This window comes from Taudactylus pleione, unplaced genomic scaffold, assembly GCF_031769625.1.
Source record: "Taudactylus pleione unplaced genomic scaffold, aTauple2 ptg000296l, whole genome shotgun sequence".
NCBI classification, from domain to species: Eukaryota; Metazoa; Chordata; class Amphibia; order Anura; family Myobatrachidae; genus Taudactylus; species Taudactylus pleione.
The window spans coordinates 11,582,215-11,601,991 of NW_028284698.1; the positions used below are offsets into that span (position 1 = coordinate 11,582,215).

The 19,777-nt window shown below is 44.8% G+C and overlaps 1 protein-coding gene across 2 annotated transcripts in view; it reads right to left on the minus strand.

Annotated features, from left to right (window-relative positions):
• The window catches only part of PAK3 (p21 (RAC1) activated kinase 3), a 247,733-nt gene extending 243,797 nt beyond the window's left edge, over positions 1-3,936 (minus strand). For both annotated transcript variants that reach the window (XM_088482922.1, XM_088482920.1), the window contains exon 1: positions 3,732-3,936. The gene's annotated coding sequence lies outside the window, so the exon portion shown is untranslated. The remainder of the gene's footprint in view (positions 1-3,731) is intronic.
• Positions 3,937-19,777: the final 15,841 nt, after the last annotated feature.

The following is a 19,777-nucleotide window of genomic DNA, read 5'->3' on the forward strand; positions in this document are numbered from 1 at the left end:
AAAAAAAACTCTGAAAAGCAGTCTGAAACGTTGACTTTTATGCTGGTGGTAGGTTCTAAATAAAGCTTCTTGAATATGCAAAAATGGTTTGGAGTTGGACAGCTACAGGATGCTGGTTGTGGGCAAAACAGTGACAGAACCACGACCTGGCAATGCCAGCATTAGATGAGGCATAACAAGCAGTATTACTGTTGGCTAACAACACATTAATGTATTACAGTGTAACTGTGGCTACCTGTACTACATCTAACACCGTAGAGGTCTCTTTACTGACTTTAACTGATTTTCACCCATCGTCCAAGCACTGTTATATAAGAGCTTCAGTAAGTAACATCTTTATGGTGCTATGCAATCCTTGCATTTGCTCCCATCCAGTCCCTTATTCTGCTGGGAATAAGCAGGTGATCTGTCAGTCCTTGATCCGGTGGGCATATATCGGAAACTATAACTCTTTACTATTAATCACAAGTGGTGTCAGTACTAAAATACAATCAGCAGGGTGCTCGATTGATTTACTGGCCCTGGCTATGGAAGCAGCATTCCCTGTAATGAATATGTAACATATGAACATGATTTACACTAACTCCTATAATCTGGTAGACTGTTACACTGAACACCCAATTCCTGCTATAAGCACCAGTACTTCCCGTTAAAAAAATAAAATAACACTTATCATAAACTGACAAATGGTACAATATAAACAATATAAGGAAAACTAATCTAAAAATAAATTTGGACATTCAGTGATTTTGAATATCAAGGACTGGGCCTGATACCTATGTGGACGCAATGTCATTATTTATAGTTAATTGATTAATGGCCGACTGCATATGCGCCTTAGCCGCAATGCGCATGTGCTGTGATTAAATTGCGATGAAATGTGACTATGGTTGTAGTGAGGATTTATTCACAAGTGACTGACAGACAGAGGTCGTTTAGTAGGAGGTAACAGGGAGTGGTGACAAAAACGCAGGCATGTCGTTACCATTTCCGAGACGTGTATCTGCCTACGTCTGCAATCCCATATGCAGAAAATATGACGCCAGCGTCTCAGTTCCTGCGGCCATTCTGCGATTATCGAAGGATCTGCACCCATGGCTGCGTGTTTGTGTGCACTTGCTTGGATCTACGAATCCGCCGGTGGTCGTCTCAATTCATGTCCTGGCGGCTGCATGCATTAGCATATTTTCGCACAGCAGTTGCATACGGGATTGCAGCAGCGTACATGTCTGAATCAAGCCCACTATTATCTTCATTGCCAGCTCATGAGAAATGTATGGAGGTTTTGGACAGTAGAACTCCAAGGAGTCATGCTCACTTCTTTGTCAAAATAATGAATAGTTGAATTAAAAGCAAAGGATAAACCTGTGTTGCAAAACTCATAAAGGGACTTGTTAAATTCATGCAACCCCCCCCTCCCCCCCCCCCCCACACACACACACACACACACATACTACACAGTATAATGAATACACCCTAGTCATCTCCACTATATTCAATACGCAAACTTAACATGTAGAAATACAGAGCGGGGTGGAAAAGCAAAAGAGAAACCTTTGTTAAATTGGCCATTGCCCTAGTAAAAAATTGTGTTATGTGGATAAAATATCACCTCTCCCTCTAACCTTATCTTAGATATAATTAGTGATGTGTTCCGGAAAGTTGTATCTCTATATCTGTGAATGTTATCAGTAGCTGTGTTATATACTGCAACTTACAATTTAGCTGTAGTTATCATTGAACAGCAACAGCTGGCAGGCCACAGTTACAGCATGCAACTGGGAATAAGGAGCTATGTAATGTAACATGTCCTATTTTCCGGACTCAGTCATATATCACCTGGGAGGATGAATCATGCACTAATAATGTGTACGTTATAGTACTGAGCTCCAGCTAGGACTATTTCCAAGGAAAGGCTGGATGGGATCAACAATTTAACAATGTTCCTGTTTGGTCTATTGGCAGCAGCATGTTACACCATACATATATTGTATGCCATGTATCCTATTCACTTTGGTTGTGGTGTATTTGCATGCTTATACTGTAATTGTGTAATGTGTTTCTTTCTACATTAAAGGCTATGTAGTGTACATGCGCATCCAAAATGACCAAACGTGGATTGACATATAAATCTCTGTGTTTCTATGGCCTCTGAAACAAGTGGAGGTAAAGGTATGTAAGTGATGGTAAGTGTGGTCCCCAATGACATTGATCCTGTATTATGTGATACCATTGGAATGGGTGCATTGTTTGGGGCATTTCTGTATGCACAAGTACTTCACCAGCTCTGATCTGGCAATGATTGGACACATTTTTCATTTCAGTTCAGCTTATTAGACCATTTCTAGGCACATCTAATTCAATGCAACACAGACAGCTTCTAATATGCAAAAGAAATGTTATAAACAGTGACAATGTCTCCTCTTGCTTAATTTCATCCATAAATGGGGGTGAACCATGCAAAACACTAGGAGCAAAATAGAAAAGTTTAATGAAAGTTGTGGATTTAAAGCAGTTTGAGGTTGGACTTTAATGCGATGTTGACACTTACATACAATGCAGGGAATGCATACAGTATGTCGCAGCTATGTATTTAGGTATAATCCTGTCAGCTTTATTTACTAACCACATAAATATGCATCATTCTTACAAGTACTATAACCACATTTAAACACCAAGGTGAAGTGATTTATATACCACGTTATCAGGGTTTTATGCATAATGTATATTATTATTCTTACATTCTATGACATTTCTTGCAGGTGCAATTTTGCAATACATTGACCAGCAAAGAAATGTTTCTGTTTAGGTACTTCCTCATCCACCATACCATATTGTCAGTTAGATATTAAAGTACATATGGTAATAAAACATATTCTGTGGCCCTTAGTTAGTTATCTGGAAATGCTGAACTGCACCATAAGACATTCTCAATCTTCCAATAAAAAGCATACTGCAGCATAATTACTACACTGACAATATAGGCAAGCAAATATCACTGGTTCAGGCCTATACAATTTTTCCCCTGCAACCCAGTTCATCTGTCCATCTACAGAACCAATGGCAAGTGCCGTGAGTCTAGCCAATCAGTGGATCTCCTGGACCTCTAGTGTTTTCTTCTACACATACATAATTGACTTTGTGATGACATGCTACATATAACATACAGCGGGGTGTCAATAAGCTCTCTGTGCATTTATTTACATGTGAGATGACAGTTTTCCCATATGAATAGCAAGCCATTGTTTGAAGTGATCAGTTCCATCTAATGATGGCAGCAGAAGAAACATGAATCAGGTAGAGGGACAAAAGGCTCAGACTTATACAGATCCCATAGCTCCATTCACACAGCCAGCTGCTACCACCTCCATGCAGTTCCTATTAACTCCTCCATAGCATCTGCTGAACTCCTGACAATGCACCATCCATCATCACACTCTGTCACCTTCTTACTGCCACCTCTTTATATTGATCCAGAGGAAAGAGAATAAAAAAGATGCTATCTGCCTATTTCCATCCCATGCATCAGCTGGCCTTCCATTTATCATGCAGATAAGCAGATACTGACAGGCTGATTGGTTACTGCTAGAGATAAATTGACAGCAGAAGCATCTGTGCACGACTGCTGACATTGTACATACATGTGCCTGTGCAGGGACATACGTGTGCTTGCAGGAGCCACCTGACTGCACATGAGAGATGCCCAGCGGATGGCTCAATGTCACCCTTACCTTGCCGAGTCTCTCCTGCGCTCCCTCCCCAGGCTCCTGCCGCCAGCCGGCTTGTATCAGACGCTCCTGCTCTGATGGCTGCTGAGACCTTCAGTCAGTGGCTCATCTGCTCTCCATGACCCAGACACGGAGCTGCTCAGTCAGTTGAGTCTATCACTGTGAGAGAGATGCTCCGGCTTCTTGTTCCTGCAGCCAGGCGGAAGTGATCCTGCCACTAGCAGCAGCAGCAGCAGCACAGGGAGATAGATAGGACGGAGGCTGTTGCTGCTGTATGTACAGTCTGCAGTGAGGACATCTCCCTCCTCTCTCCCTCACTCCCTCCCCACACACAGACACAATACTATTTAGCCATTCTCAACTTCTAGTTTTTTTTTTATACCTTTGTAGTACTGATAGATTGCATTTATAGATTATTACTAGAGTTTCAGACACTTGTAGCATACATTTCTGTATTTATTCCTTTAGTGTAGCATTATAGTAAAAATAATAATAGTAATATTTTTACTACATGACATGTATTTATGTTACACTGTACATTGTAAAACGTACTGTAGATTGCAAGGGTTCGTACAGATAGAATTCTCTATCTTTTGGCAGAACAAATCGGGCTGCTTCAGAGCTTAACATAGGGCCTGATTCAGCATGGATCGCAACTGCAACAGCGTACGTATATGGATCGATTGTGCATACTGCGTATGCAGTGCGGGTGCGTGAGTTAGCATTGCAATTGCTTTGGGATCACTCAAGCAGAATAAAAGCCATCTCGGAGTGAGTGACAGGCTGTGAGCGTTTGGGGGTGCTTTCCGTTTGAACACTGTTTCCTGGGCGTGCATAAATTAGCCACTGAGACGGCATATGCAGCTTGAGTACTCACTGCGTTCAACAAGACTTGCAGTTTCTGCGGTAGGTCAGACCTGCTGTAATTCTGCATGAGGGGCCAATGTTACCGATGTATGCGCAGGACTGCAAGGTATTACTGATGTGAGATAGAGGTAGTGGGAGTCTCTGTGCGACGGCTTTGCAAGTCCATTCATTTCCATATTTTCTCAGCAGACCGTGCAATTACGGAGCTGCGATCACAATAACGATCCATGCTGAATCAGGCCATTAAATTGGACGTAATTGCAGTGGCGTCACTAGGGGGGTGCGGACCGCACCGGGTGTAATCCTTTGAAGGGTGACACCAAAATCACCCGTGGGCCGCACCCCTTCCCCCGCAGCCTACAGTATAGCGAACGCACCCCAAATTACCCCCCGCGGCACCTGGTATACAGCAAGTTCCCAGGATGTAGTGCGCGCCGCGTGATGTAATCCTGCCCGTCGGACACCGCCCAGCATTATGGAAGGAGCGCAGCTGAGGGAGTGGAGCTGCGCGCCTCCAGAGTCTGAATCTGTCTGACCACTATGTAAGCCAGCTCGCAGTGAAGTGCGGAGGAGTCTGTGGCTGTGCATTCCCTGTGAACGGTTCTTGTAGAAGTAAGTATTATGCTACAGTCTGTCTTTTATTTTTAACTGACTTATTTTCTTTTATCAGCATATGCACAATAGTTGCTTTAAACAGGGCAGTCCCCCTTTTTCTATAACCCCTGTGTGCACCTTTATATATATATATATATATATATATATATATTCATATATTATATATATATATATAATAACAGAAGGAGTTGGGTCCCACAGTCCCAGTATAATTACCATAGTGTCACCTCCTTTTGGAACACCGGGAACCTGAGCCTTTATAGACACAGGTCCCGGCATCATACACAGAGCATTCGCAGCGCAACCCCCCCCCCCCCTTAACGGAGGTGTGGCTAGCCTGTGTAACTGCCTCTCTCCCCCTATCCCGCCCTCTCGGTGACTCCCATCTACATCACTTGGGTGGCAGAGCTTAAGCCTGGCTGGAGCCGGGTCCTACAGCTGGCGGTCAATGGCGGTTAATGGTCCCCCTATGGGGTGGTGCCCACGAGCGGCCGCACTGCTCGAACAGCCCTGAAGCTGGCCTTGACATACATTTATATTTGAATAAATTACAATTATTATTTTATTGCCTAATAAAGATAACATTTGATCCACAAGTATGTTGTACACTAAAACAAGTGACAGTATCTGCACCAGGTCTTGCCACAAAACCCTTTTTTTTCTATTTGTCATAGAGCAGGGAAGCTCTTTAAGGCCCCTATTTACTACAATCCACATTTCAAATGAGAGTGCCTCCATGCATGCACTGACGCAGGATAGCGCTAACCCCCCATCCCTGCGGGGGAGTGTTCCGAATAACTAAGGCGTGACAATCCATTTGAACGCCATTGCATGGGTATGCATAAATTAGCCACTGCAACGGCATATGCAGCTTGTGTACTCGCTGCGTGCAATGAGGTTAGCAATTTCTGAGTAGGGTCAGACCTGTTGTAATTGTGCATGAGGGACCTATGTTACTGGATGTACTCTATGTATACACAGGACTGCAAGGTATTATAGATGTGCGCAAATGATAGTGGGCGTCTATGCTGGCTTTGTGATCACAGTCATTATCATATATTTGCAGCAGACCTGCATGCGTAATCACAGCTGCGATCGGTAGTGAATCAGGTCCTCTGTATGGTGTGATATGATATGGGAGGAGGACCATGGGGTGGAAGGGAGGGGGTGACACCATGAGTTACCGCACCGGGTGACACCAACCCTAGTGACGCCTCTGCGTAATTGTGTGCATGGAAATAAAAAAGGTACATTTGGCTGTATGCAGCATTGTACACATCACTTTGCCTGGACTGCACATATGTGCTGGGTTTGATACCCATCATCATCATCATGGAGCACTGGCATTAACCCTCTCCAAGATCTCTGCATAGATCTTGTTGACACGTCCTGCCTGTATATTGCCTACATGAGAATGCCCTGTTACAGCTTCAGTCTCAAGTGCATAGGCGTATTTTTATAATGGATGCAGGGTGTGAGGCGCACACAAGTGCTTGGGTCCGGGCTGGTCCTATGCCGCACATCTTGTTCTCAGATTATTCCTAACTTCCCCTTCTACGTGGCGCCATCTTCCCATTGACATCTTCGTAAGGACTCTGGTACTGTGCCATCGCTCTTGTTTTCTTGAGTGTATGTGCCGTCTCATCGACCATCATGGAGAAGATGGCATCTCGTAGGAGGGGAGAACCACTGGCTGGTGTCAGGTAGGATGTGGTATGGTGGGGATATCCATCTGCTCACAGGAGGGGGCTGGCTGTATATGTGTCCCACAGAAAAAAAGAAAGATTCCCTCCAGCACACTGCAGCAATATCAACAAAAATACTTGAATCCTACATAATAATAGAAATTCAGAGGTAATAGTTACATACATTTGCATATATATGAATAAGCGCCAGGCCAGCGTCAAAGCTCCTCTATACTGGTGTCCCTAACATTAAGGAGTTCACATCCGAGGCGCAGGGTTCCCCCAAAAATTCCAGAAGGACCATCCCCTGGGCATCACACGAAAGGGGGAAAAAAGGTGATAGTAAAGTATAGATGTGTAAAGATAATCAATAAGTGTTAATAAAATGAGGAAGAAATAAAATGACATAAATAATAAACAAATAGGAAGGTGATGAAAATGTACCTATGTGTATACATGTCCCCTCAGGCATTAATATGCCCTTGAGTAAGTGAAAATGCAGTTGAATTGTGCATTGGCTGTACTTGTGCTCGTTCAGTTCCAGAACATGTGCATGTATATATTCAGTGCCAACAGGAATGCCAAGTGCCCTGTGCCGGCCCTGTCCCCTGAGGTCATGATGTCACGCAGAGGGGGGCAAGGCCGCCAGCACCAGGAAATGCAGCACTGCTAGGAGCGTCCTCAGGACGCTCCAAGCGGATGTACTTACAGGCCCCAGGGTGCATGGCATGCCTGGAGCGTCCAAAGGACCTCTGGGTGGCACTGCAGCAGTAATATTGGTGACAGTGTGCCGTTACAGGCACCTTGCTAGCTAGAAGCAAGGGCCGCGGGGCAGCCTTGCACTCTGTGCAGCGGCACCAGTCACACACCCCTAGTTACGGCCCTACATTTATTCATCTCTGCATCCGATCAAACCTGAGGTAACTATGGGACTGATAGGGCAGAATATATATCTCCATGGCTAGGGCTCCAATAAGTATGAAATAGAAAAACTGAGAAGTTTGATTAAGCCATCAAATCCACTGTATACTAACTTTTAGGTTCCGCATAGGGTTTACATTCATTCCTAATTTATCATGTTGATTTGGGTTTAAATGATTAAGAAATATATTAATGCTGAAGATTTCAGGTGAAAAAAAGGGACTGTCTGGAGAAAAACGGGACACGTGGAAGACCTATCTATGTCATGCCATGGCTGAAAACTTATTGGAAGAAAATATCACTTGGATCAGGGAGCTCATTCAGACCTGCTCGCACCCAGCGTATGCAAATTCGGCTAAGTGACGGCACGGCAGGCGATCGCACGGCAAGGCATAAGCACGCCCACTACATCTTGGTGTGCAATCACTTTGTGTATGCAGACGCCCACCAGCCTGTCTTATGACATCCACTTGCGCACGTCATCTCCAGGAAGTGTATGCAAGCATCGGTACATCGGGTACCATCGGAAGCAAATGCAGCACTTGAGGTTGACTGTACCCTGCCGCAAGCACTGTGATCACTTCACTGTGAAATACAACCAGGTGACGTGTACAATTGATGCTGCCTGATAATTATGCACGCCTCTGAGTCGGCGTTGAGACTATCAGGCACGCCTGCGTTCGCATCTCCACTCCCCCGTTTCTAGCAGTCAGCCCCTGTCACCACCCACAATCGACTTCTCCTGTCACTCACTCTGCTGGGCTGTCTATGCGCAGCGAGTTAATGCTTCCCGATCTCTCGCACTGGTTTGCGCACGCACACTGCGATGCATGCGCAGAAAGCGACAATCGGCCAGCTACGAGCGAACACATCCTAGCGAGCGGGTCTAAATCAGGTCCCAGGTTCTCACAGTTGCCTCCATACCGGATATATCATCGCTGTCCATGCTGCATGGTACAGCATGTATTAATCCCTATCCTGCTATAATTTCATTGAGTTTTCTTTCTAAGGGGCATATTTTAGACCAGATAATTATAAATTCTTATTGCAGCTCTTTCTGATAATAAGAACCTAAATACCCCCAGAATGCATCAATGCCTGCAGGGACAGGATCTCTACGATGTGTTCGGAGGGAAGTGACCGGACCAGCAGTCTCTTCACTCCCCTATTGGGACTCCTGCGCATGTGCAACGGCCATTGCTGGGGAGGGTCCCCATGTGCAACGGCCATTGCTGGGGAGGGTCCCCTCCCAGTAATTTTTGCGAAATAATAGCCAATAGGCTACCATAGGATAACACCATCTGGAGATGGCGTTACCTATCAAGCTCTATACTTTGCATTATGGAGCTTGTTAAAGCTGACAGCTTTGCAACCCCCATCCCTATGGAGGATGAGGCTACTGTTGGTAATGGATTAACTGTTATTTGGGGGATACTTCATATTTGCAACAGTATATCAGTACATTTTATTCTGTATCACAGTGATACAAATTACGTTGCTACAAGTTACTACGACACATCCATTTTGTTGTGGCTGCCGATTCCGTTCTCAAATCTTCCCCCTGCAAATTCTAACAAGCCCTTGCCAGTAGCATAATGATCTGGCATAGAGCTTTTCTCCAATAAATATCTTGAAGTAAATCAATTAACAGTGGCACTTGTCTTCAGACTGGGCATGTGTGAGTGCACATGCCCAGTAAACCCTTTATATATGTGCGCTTACTTGAGGCAGAAATCACGCTAAAACTTTTGCCAGCATTATCTGGTACGCAGTTCTTTGTAGTACACTATATCATCCCTTTTCCCTGGGCTTGAATGAGCTCTTTCTAAGGTGATCCAGCAGACGACATCCTGTCCACCCCATCCAGTGGGAAGCCCTGTACCTCTGTTTCAGATAAGCTTTAAAGATTTATTCTTCTGGTACGCACAATTATTTTGAGCACTTACTCTCACCAATCAATAATACTACACTATCAGGAGCATGTTTTTTTTAACCCCCTTTCCAGAATTATTCCAACCGTTGGCCAAACGGAACCCCAAGAAGACTGCTGCCGCCTTTTAATCAAGGATCAGTGACTGATAATTCAAGGACTAGTGAATTTACACTTGACTTTATTACTATACCAGCTGCACTACATTTATTTATGTATTTATTTACTATTACAATGAGGAAAACATTTTTTGTGCACTGTCCCTATACACATTCTCACATATATATATATATATATATATATATATACACACACACATTGGAAGAACTCCCGTAGGCAACTGAAGGAGGGGCACAGATATAACAGATGCCTACACCCTGCTGATCACTGCGGATATAGCTGAATCTATCTGTGGGATCCAGGCTGCCTGGTACAATTACGTTTTTTCCTTTCTTTATTGCGACACAGAGTACAATGATGTCATGATCGCTGACAGAGGAGCAGTTGCCCAGGAAAAAAGGTATGTGTGGACTGCAGGGGGCTGGCTAGAGAGACAGAAGCTTGCTGGCTGAAGAGATAGAAGTGGGCTGGCTGGAGAGACTGAAGTATGCTGGCTGGAGAGACAAGGGTTGGCTGGAGAGACAAAAAGGTACTGGCTGTTAAGGCAGAAGAGGGCTGGAGAGACAGAAGGGTGCTGGCTGGAGAAACAGAAGGGTGCTGGCTGGGGAGTCAGAAGGGGTCTGCAGAGACAGAAGGGTGCTGACTGGAAAGACAGAATTGTGCTGGCTTGGGAGACAGAATGGGGATAGAGAGATATAAGGGAGCTGACTGGAGAGACAAGGGAGCTGTCTGGAGAGACAGAAGGGAACTGGTTGGAGAGACAGAAGGGTGCTGGCTGGGGAGACAGAAGGGGGCTGTTAAGACAGAAGTGAGTGGGCAGGCTGGGGGGGCACTACCGTCTATTTCGCCTTCTTTCAACTTTGGTACTGAGCCATGCCAAACCACTAAGGCCCCATTTAACAACAAAGACAGATACCAGCAGAATATTTGTTTAGTATCACTGTGATACTAACGAAAAATTCACTTGTATTTACCAATACTTGCCTCTCCGGCGAGGTCCTGCGAAGTCCTCCTCCTCGGTGAGGTCCTCCACTTATGCTGCTGGCAGCCTAACGCTACCAGTGACGGGGCTCTGGTGTTATGTGTATGCATGATTCGGGAACCCGGCAGTGCCTTAGAAGGCTTCGCTGAAGCTGGAAAGGCACTGCCGGTTCTCCGTTGCCGGCAATGGGGACCGCATCGCACTCACCATCTGAAACATGGCAAACAACTGTAATCTTCGACTACTGGTATTTGTTAAATGCAGAAACGAAGACATAACCCCTTTAGCGAGCGCTAAAGAGGTTATGCTTCATCGGTAAATGGGGGCTGTACCTAGTACACTATAAGCAAACTGATACGCAAATTGGAGGAAAAAGTGTGCAGCACAGGAATCGCTCGCCACCTGTGGATGGCGCCATATGGCACAAAAAAGGATAGGTCAACGAGGACACATCTGTAACATCTGAAGACAAGTGCCACTGTTAATTGATTGAAGTTGAAAGGATGGCCCCTCTACAGCTGCATGTGACAGTATCAGTGCAGATTGCAGAGGTGTGTGCAGACTTGATGGTAGTGGATGGTCAGGCTGAGGGAAACAGGACTCAAACCATGAGAAGTAAGTAACATTAGCAGAACTCTGGGCTTGGCTGGCACACAAGGGGGTGCTCTGGGCTGACAGACAAGGGGAGGCTCTGAGCTGTCACAAGGGGGGGCTCTGGGCTTGCAAATAAAGGGGGGCTCTGGGATGACACAAGAGGGGCTTTTAGCTTGTACACAAGGGGGGCTCTGGGCTGGCACACAAGATGGGGACTCTGGGCTGGTATTTAATGTGGAGGCTTTGGACTGGCACATCAGAGGGGCTCTGCGATGGCATACAAGAAGGGGCTCTGGTTTGACATAAGGCAGCTCTGGGCTGGCACATAAGTGGGGGCTTAGCAAAGAACCCTTAGATAATTGTTGGGAGGCAAACTGAGAAAAGATTTGTGGCCCTCCATTCAAAGTCATTTTTTTTATATGGAATTCCAAGAAAAAAGTTTGGACATCCTGATATAGAGAGCAGGTGGTTCAGGATTCTTCCAGTGGGAGACTATCAGGCACCTCGAGACTTTGAGGATATGATTGCTATACTTCCAAGTGCATTTAGGCAGGGTTATAACTGGGGTGTGTGAGCAGTGCCACCACTCGGTACAGTTCCCTGGGGGCAGCACCAGTGCTGCCCCACGGCACCTACATTTGGCTTGCTGGGTGCCTGGAATGATACCTTGCGGAGCCGTAACTAGACTTTTTGGTGCCCTGTGCCAGAAAGAGCATTGGCGCCCCCCTCATTTTTCAAAGGGACATAATGCACCTAAAAAAGGGCCATGGCTTCATGGGGAAGGGCCAGGGAAGAGATAGGAGAGGCCAGGAGATGCTGGGGATGAAATAAGAGGAAGCTACAAGCAAGAATGATAATAAATAGAAATTTGACAGGCCCAAACAGTGCCCCCTGACCTGTGGTGCCTTGTGCGATGGCACCGGCCGCACTACCCTACCTACGGCCCTGATACCTTGCACCCAGTAGAGTTGCTGCAGAGGGTGCTTCATGCATGCATCCTGCAGCCCATAGAGTCATCTTCAAGCCTGCTTAGGACGCACTGGGCACTGCTCTTCTTCCTGGTGCCTGTGGACCTGTTTCCTCAGTGTGACATCACATGTTCGTGGGCACGGCAGCCACAGGGCAGAAAATCACTCTGTTATGGCATTGCATATAGGGATAAAATATCAGATATTTCATGAACAAAAACAGCAACTTCTGTAAAACACCGCATAAATAGATTTCTTATTAGATGGAATAACAATTGTGTTAAAACATAATTTCATGTGGATTAGGAATTAATTTTACATACAAATCAGAGGCTCAACCATTGGCTAGGTTTGCTCTGAGGGCCTGATTCAGAGCCGGCCGCTCTTTCAGAGTGCTCACTCTGAATCAGGGTGGCATTTTTTTTTGTGAGCTGGCCCTCTGGCCGCTCGCTAAGCTGTGGGTGACCACCCACAGCTTTTGCGAGTGGCCAGGTGATGGTCGCGACCATCGGGCTTGTGACAAGACCCTTGTGGTAGGGTCTCGTGCATCGCAACCCGGTGAGCTTCCAGCTCTAATAGAGCTGGAAGCTCACTACTGAGGCCGCCCCGAAACGGCAGGCATTTCTTTGGGAATGCCTCCGTTTGGCCAGCCACCCCCCCTGCCCGCCTCCAAAACGGGGCAAGCTGTCAATCAAAATCGAGAGCTGCCCCGTTTTGGTGCGAGACCCATAGTGACGGAGCGCCTGTCACTGGCCGGGTCTCACGCAAGCACACGTCAAAGCCAGCATAGTGCGCATGCGTAGTGAGGGACCATCGACCCGCTTGCAAGCACTGCGCGCTCGCGAGCGGGTCTGAATCAGGCCCTGAGTCAAAACTATTTATTCACGAGTGACTAGGAAAAAAAGATCATCTGGTCCAAGTCAGATCTTGTTGTAAACAAGATCCTCATGAAGAGATACATAGACGATGTCATAATCATATGGAGAGGTATTGTGAAGCCTTGGGATTTTGGTTCTATGGGGGAACACGTGGTAGCCACAGAATATCTGAGGTGTTTAACACAGTAGGCACAAATGGCAAAATTACAGCTAAGTGTGGTATTTTGGTAGCGTGTCACAAGGTGCATGGAAATGTTGGCAATGTTTGTACAGGGCGTACCATGTTATAGGGTATATGGAGGTATTAGCACTGTTTAGACAGCATGTCATGCCTTCAGCATAGGGTTTGTTATGTTGCACTAATTCACATTAGCAGCCCCACCTAGTGGTCAGGACAGCAGCAGTTTAAATCTGATCCATTTTGACCTTCTTAGCATTCCATAGCAGTCTAGCAATGCGTTCTGGGCTAAAGGAGCTGTAAGCAGCCATTTCCTTTTTTCACATGGTCCCAGACAGTCATCATTACATATGCTCAACCTGGTACAGCATCCGATGGTGAGTTCTAAGCTTCAACTGTGCCATCATATTGTAGATCTGCTTAGCCAGTTATGTTATGCATGTTAGCTGTACTATGTGACATTGCAGCCTGTACTTTGCATACTGTATGTTTCATGTTGTTTGTATATCCCATGTTATGTATATGTTTACCTTGCGTTCCCATGTACATATAGTAATTGCTTTTCATTGTTAACAGTTTTACCACATCACTTGTCATTACTTATCATCACTCATCACAGTACTTATCATTTCCATGCAAGTTCCTCTATCGAATAATAAACTCAGTTCTTCAGATCACATCTGACTGGATTATTGGAAGATAGAGTATTGGTTATGCTGGCTGCTCCAAATTTGTCAGACACTTAGTGCGGGGCAGTACAGTAAAACATCGGGCTCCCAACGTGTGATGCATATATCTGACTTCGTCAGCAACATTTTCTGTCAGCAAGTGGGACACATACTGACTCAGATCTGTTACACTGCCAGCCAGAGCTATCTGCATATGACAGCACAAGAGTTTCACACTGTCAGTATAGCCACTTGCATATGGCAAGACAACAGTCCCTGCACAGTCAAACAGCCTAACAACAGAAAGGAATAGAGAGAACACGTCTGGATGCAGAAAGAGATATGGAGAGGTCACGTCTGGATGCAGAAAGAGTCAAGGAGAAACAATGCCTAGAAGCAATTAGTGAGAAGCTCACTGCAGAGAAGGAGGCAGCAGCTGCTATCGCCGAAGCACAATTCTTAGTGTCTGTAGAATTTATTAATATAAGGAAGATCAATGTGCTTGACGCAGGGCTTGGATCGCAGAATTCATTGCAACACACATCAGAATATGTAAATCAAGCATCCAAAATGGACAGCAAGCCTCAATCAGTACAAAGCATGCATTCAGATTTTGTCAGTGAAACAAGCCAAACACACTATGAAGCGCCCCCACTAGTCAACAGTGAACTGCAAACTTGCAAACAAGAGAATTCTAGACACAGGGAACCCATGAGGGACAACCTTCCCCCACATCAAGTGTCTGAATCTGCAAACTACAACAAAGGCACAACTACCCGCACACAAAAGTGGTATGATACAAGCCAACAGGAACCATACAATCTTAACAGGTATGGCCATGCACCATTTACTCACCATGTTAATGCACAAACAACATCTCCTAGAGCCAATCAAGACACATTAGACTTTGCCAAGTTTCTTGCTCACCGTGAGCTGCTCACAAACAGACTCTCAAAGTTCAGTGATCGCCCTGAGAGCTTCAGAGCCTGGCAATCCTCTTTCCAAAATGTAATCAGAGGGTTAGGCCTTTCACATAGTGAAGAGATAGACCTCTTCCCACATTCTCCACTTCTGGCTTGCACTCATATTCCTGTCTGCCTGTGGCAGGATGTCCACACACTTCTGAATCAAAACCTCCATCTCCTTTCTTGTGAATTGTGGCTGCCTTTTCTTTTTGGCAGCTTTGCCCGGATTACTGGGCCCAGCAGCCTCTTCCATGTCATCCTCCTCACCTATTTGGGGTGATTTGAAGAAATCTCAAATTCCCAACTTGCACAATAATATGTTTAGAATTAATCATTGAGTCAAAATGCATGAAATACCGCGGGACTGTTGTCCATTGTTTTCCTGGTCTGTATCCATGTGTGTTGTTCCAACTAGAAATACACCAGAATTGTGTTTTTGTCTTGTGACGTATTTATACATGCGTCCTTATTTTGCGGCCGCATCATTGATTGTGCGTTCCTCTGATCCTTCCTTAATTTGGGCGGGAAACTAAACACTATTTATGGGTTGTGGCGTTTCGACTCGAGGTGGCGTTTATTGAATGTTGGAGGTTACGTTGGTTGGAGTTGATTGTTGGCTGGTTTTGGAGATTACGTTTATTGTTTTTTTTTTTTGTTAGCGGTTTTTATTGGTTTTCATTTCCTTTTTTTTTCACTTTTGGCTTTTTGGATCGTTTCCAGTTTTGGTAAGTTTGGGGAAGTATAATTTCGGGGCAATTTGTCTCTCATTGTGGTGTTTATTTTTCTCATTTTTTTTTTCCGTCATTTCATCTCTCTTAGGTTTTTTTTGGGCTCTGCCCCAAAGACATTTTGGTCCGGTTTATTAGATATTAGCTCTTGGTAAGTTCATGTGTTAAATTGTTTAGGGAATGTTCTTGTTTGTCTGTACGCAACTTTGGTTGGCCTTCCACATGTGACGTTGTTTTTTGCCAAATCGAACACTGTGTTTTTTGTTAATATTTTGGGCCGCCCTTATTGTGCCCTGTATTTGCGAACTAATTAGTGCATTTTTACTACTTGCTATTGTGCCCTGTATTTGCGAACTAATTAGCGCATTTTTACTACTTGCTATTGTGCCCTGTATTTGCGAACTATTTAGCGCATTTTTACTACTTGCTATTGTGCCCTGTATTTGCGAACTAATTAGCGCATTTTTACTACTTGCTATTGTGCCCTGTGTTTGCGAACTAATTAGCGCATTGTGAAATGTGTATTCATCCCTTAAGAATGTTTTTTGTCGCCTGGAGCATTGGTTGATTACATTTGGCCTCTATTTGGCGTAGTGTGCGTAACGTCATTTTGCTCTTGGGCCAAATGTGTGTGTGTCCCCTTTTATGTTTTGTGTTGCTTAAATTTGTGATAATGACATGGGCAGCATAAAATGATGTATATTTTTGATGTTATTATTTGCAGTTACAACATATCATGACTATACCCCGGCATGTAAGCATCACTGGATGGTATTTGAAAGCAAAGTTACATGTATTTTTAGTGGGTGTTGTAAAAAGCCTGACCTTCCAATGTTGTCATTTCAGGTTGATTTGGGTCGGATTGTTCTGGCCCTGCTCCCGGAAGCCGACCAACCTCAATCTCGTCCCAGGCGTAGGCATCATAGGCGTGCAAGGCCCCAGATATTTCGAACACGTGTCACCCTTTTTGGAATGCCAGATGATGATGTTTTAAGACGATACCGTCTTCCTCCAAAAATCATCATAGACACTCTCTCATTAATAGAGAGTGATCTTGAGCGGCAAATTGACAGTCCTACAGCAATTCCACCACTTACGCAATTAATGGCGGTGTTACATTTCTGTGCCTCAGGATCGTTCCAAACAACGGTGGGAATAGTGGCGGGCATCTCACAATCCTCCTTTTCCCGGATCCTGAGGGCAGTGATGGAGGCACTTTTCAAGCACCTCCATCATTTTATTCAAATGCCTTTGGATATGGGTGCCCTTAGTGTGGCCAAGGCCAATTTTTACCAAATAGCTGGCTTCCCACACATCATAGGGGTTGTGGATGGTACTCACATACCACTTCAGCCTCCAGCACGGCTGGAGGCAATATTTAGAAACCGTAAACACTATCACTCCCTCAATGTAATGGTGGTATGTGATGCCTCCCTCCAGATCCTGTCCCTGAATGCAAAATTACCAGGAAGTGCACATGACTCCTTCATCATCCGGCAATCAGGGATATGGCACAAATTAACCAACCTACAAGCTGGTGATGCGTGGCTTCTGGGTAAGTGGAGACCTTTAGTACCTAACAATGTTAAGCTTCATACAGAGTGAGCCTTTTCACAGGAGACAGTGGCTACCCTTGCACGCCCTGGCTGCTCACTCCTTATTTGGCTCCCACACCAGGGCCACAAAGTGAGTATAATTCCGCACTTACTGCCACCAAGCAAGTGGTGGAGCGCTGTATCGGCCTTTTAAAAGGCCGATTCAGATGCCTCCACCACTCTGGTGGCGAACTCATGTATTTGCCGGATATGGTTTCGAAAATTGTGGTCCTGTGTGGGATATTTCACAACATCGCCATAAGGAGTGGTGTCCCAATGCAGCCAGAGGATGCCTTACCTGAGGATGGCCCCCCCGAGGTTGGTCGGAGGTCAGTATGTGGGGGGGCCATACGCGATGATGTGGTGGCCAGATTTTTTAGGTAATTTTTTGCAAAAAAACAGTGTTGATACCTAATGTGGTTGGGTTTGTTTGAGAGCATCTAATTTTTGGCTAATTTGTTTCTCCCTCTTCTGTTTTTTTACATAATCTTTGGCACACCAACAATGACTACTTCCTGCTACCCTTACAAAACCTGTATGTGGATATTTTGTGGCTATATTCGGGAACACTTCTTGCCACGCCATATATGTGGAATCATGTTGGCATGGTCCTTCGTCAACCAGTTCTTGATTGTTTTTTTTGGGTGTTTGTTTTTTGGTATGTGTTGTATTTGAGATTATCACTGTGTGTTTTGTTTGTGAGTGACCACTTTGAAATTTTTGATATGTTGGTAATAAATTTTTTAATAGCTAAATGTTATCCCTTTTTTGTAAAAGTTACCACCAAGTGTAACCAGGTTCACACATGTAACATATGACTAAGGGGTAATCCAGTACTGACGCCATTTGTGCAAAAATGATTCCTTTCTTCTGGGTCCAAACCAACACCAAAAGGAAGCCTGTACAATCCTTTTGCTTCGTAATATTGCCCTAAGCTGTTTGCACACCAACTAGGAACCTGGAAAATGTTGAAATATATAATGGTGACTACACCAAAAAAGGGAAATCAGATTTGTACTGTTAGGTGTTTCTTGTGGCTGTTTGACCCAAAAATACAACACACACTCTTATTGGCCCAAATGTGAAATCCTTGCAGGAACACTATACTTATGTCAGGGTAAACAATATGTGGTTGGGACAAAACGAATGAGCCAGAACGTAACTTCAAACAAAACAATTTATTTACAGAATGTTGAACAAAAAAAAAACTAGTCCCTAAGGAGGACCGACATACGGTCAAGGACCACCAGCACCCCGATGATTTGGCTGTGCATCTGGGCCACACATCCTCTTAAATTTGCCCGAAGCCTCTGTTCCTCTGTGGGTGAGAAAAAATTGGGGATTAATACAACAATAGTGAAACCACATAAAAAAAGAATTAAAAAAAAAAAAAAAAAACCATTAAAATTCATCACACTAAAATGGTGTAGGGCAAAAATACAAGGCCTATGTCCAAATTCAGACAGGTGTGCTATGTGTATGTTGAAAAGAGCAGTAACAGGTTACGGCAAACGACCAAAACCACTTTTTTTTGTGTTAAACACAAAACATAAAATTAAAAACAAAAAACAAACAGTTTGTGTCGAAAAAAAACAGCAAAACAATACATACCGGAAGACCCAACGCCAGCTCCCGAAGGCCCTCCATCGTCCTCCTCGGAGGTGGGTCCATTCCCCAAAGATCGGGGCGGTGTAATGACCGACTCCAGGGAGGGGGTCATTCGAAGAGGGGTGGTTGGAGGAGAGGGGGAATTGGGACGGAGGGGAAGGAGTCCAGCAAAATCTGCCTGAGGGTGTAGGAAGGCTGGGGAGGAGGGGGGAATAGGGGAAGGAGTGGAGTTGGAGTGTTGGCTGGGGGTGGGGGAGAGTGGCCGTGCTCGCCGTCTGGCGGGACGCTGATGGCGTAATCTTCGCTGGGCCCCTAAAAGATGCTAAACAAATTGTGGTTAGATCCAACACAAATCCGCAAACAAATTCAATATCAAATGCACCCCCAAACCCCCAAAAAAATTTTTAAAAATATAATGAATAAAGATGAAAGACAGGGAAAACATGGCCATGCAGATATGAAGAGAATGAATAAAGATGAAAGACAGGGAAAACATGGCCATGCAGATATGAAGAGAATGAATAAAGATGAAAGACAGGGAAAACATGGCCATGCAGATATGAAGAGAATGAATAAAGATGAAAGACAGGGAAAACATGGCCAGGCAGATATGAAGAGAATGAATAAAGATGACAGACAGGGAAAACATGGCCATGCAGATATGAAGAGAATGAATAAAGATGAAACACAGGGAAAACATGGCCAGGCAGATATGAAGATACCTAGATATACACAGATTCACACTTT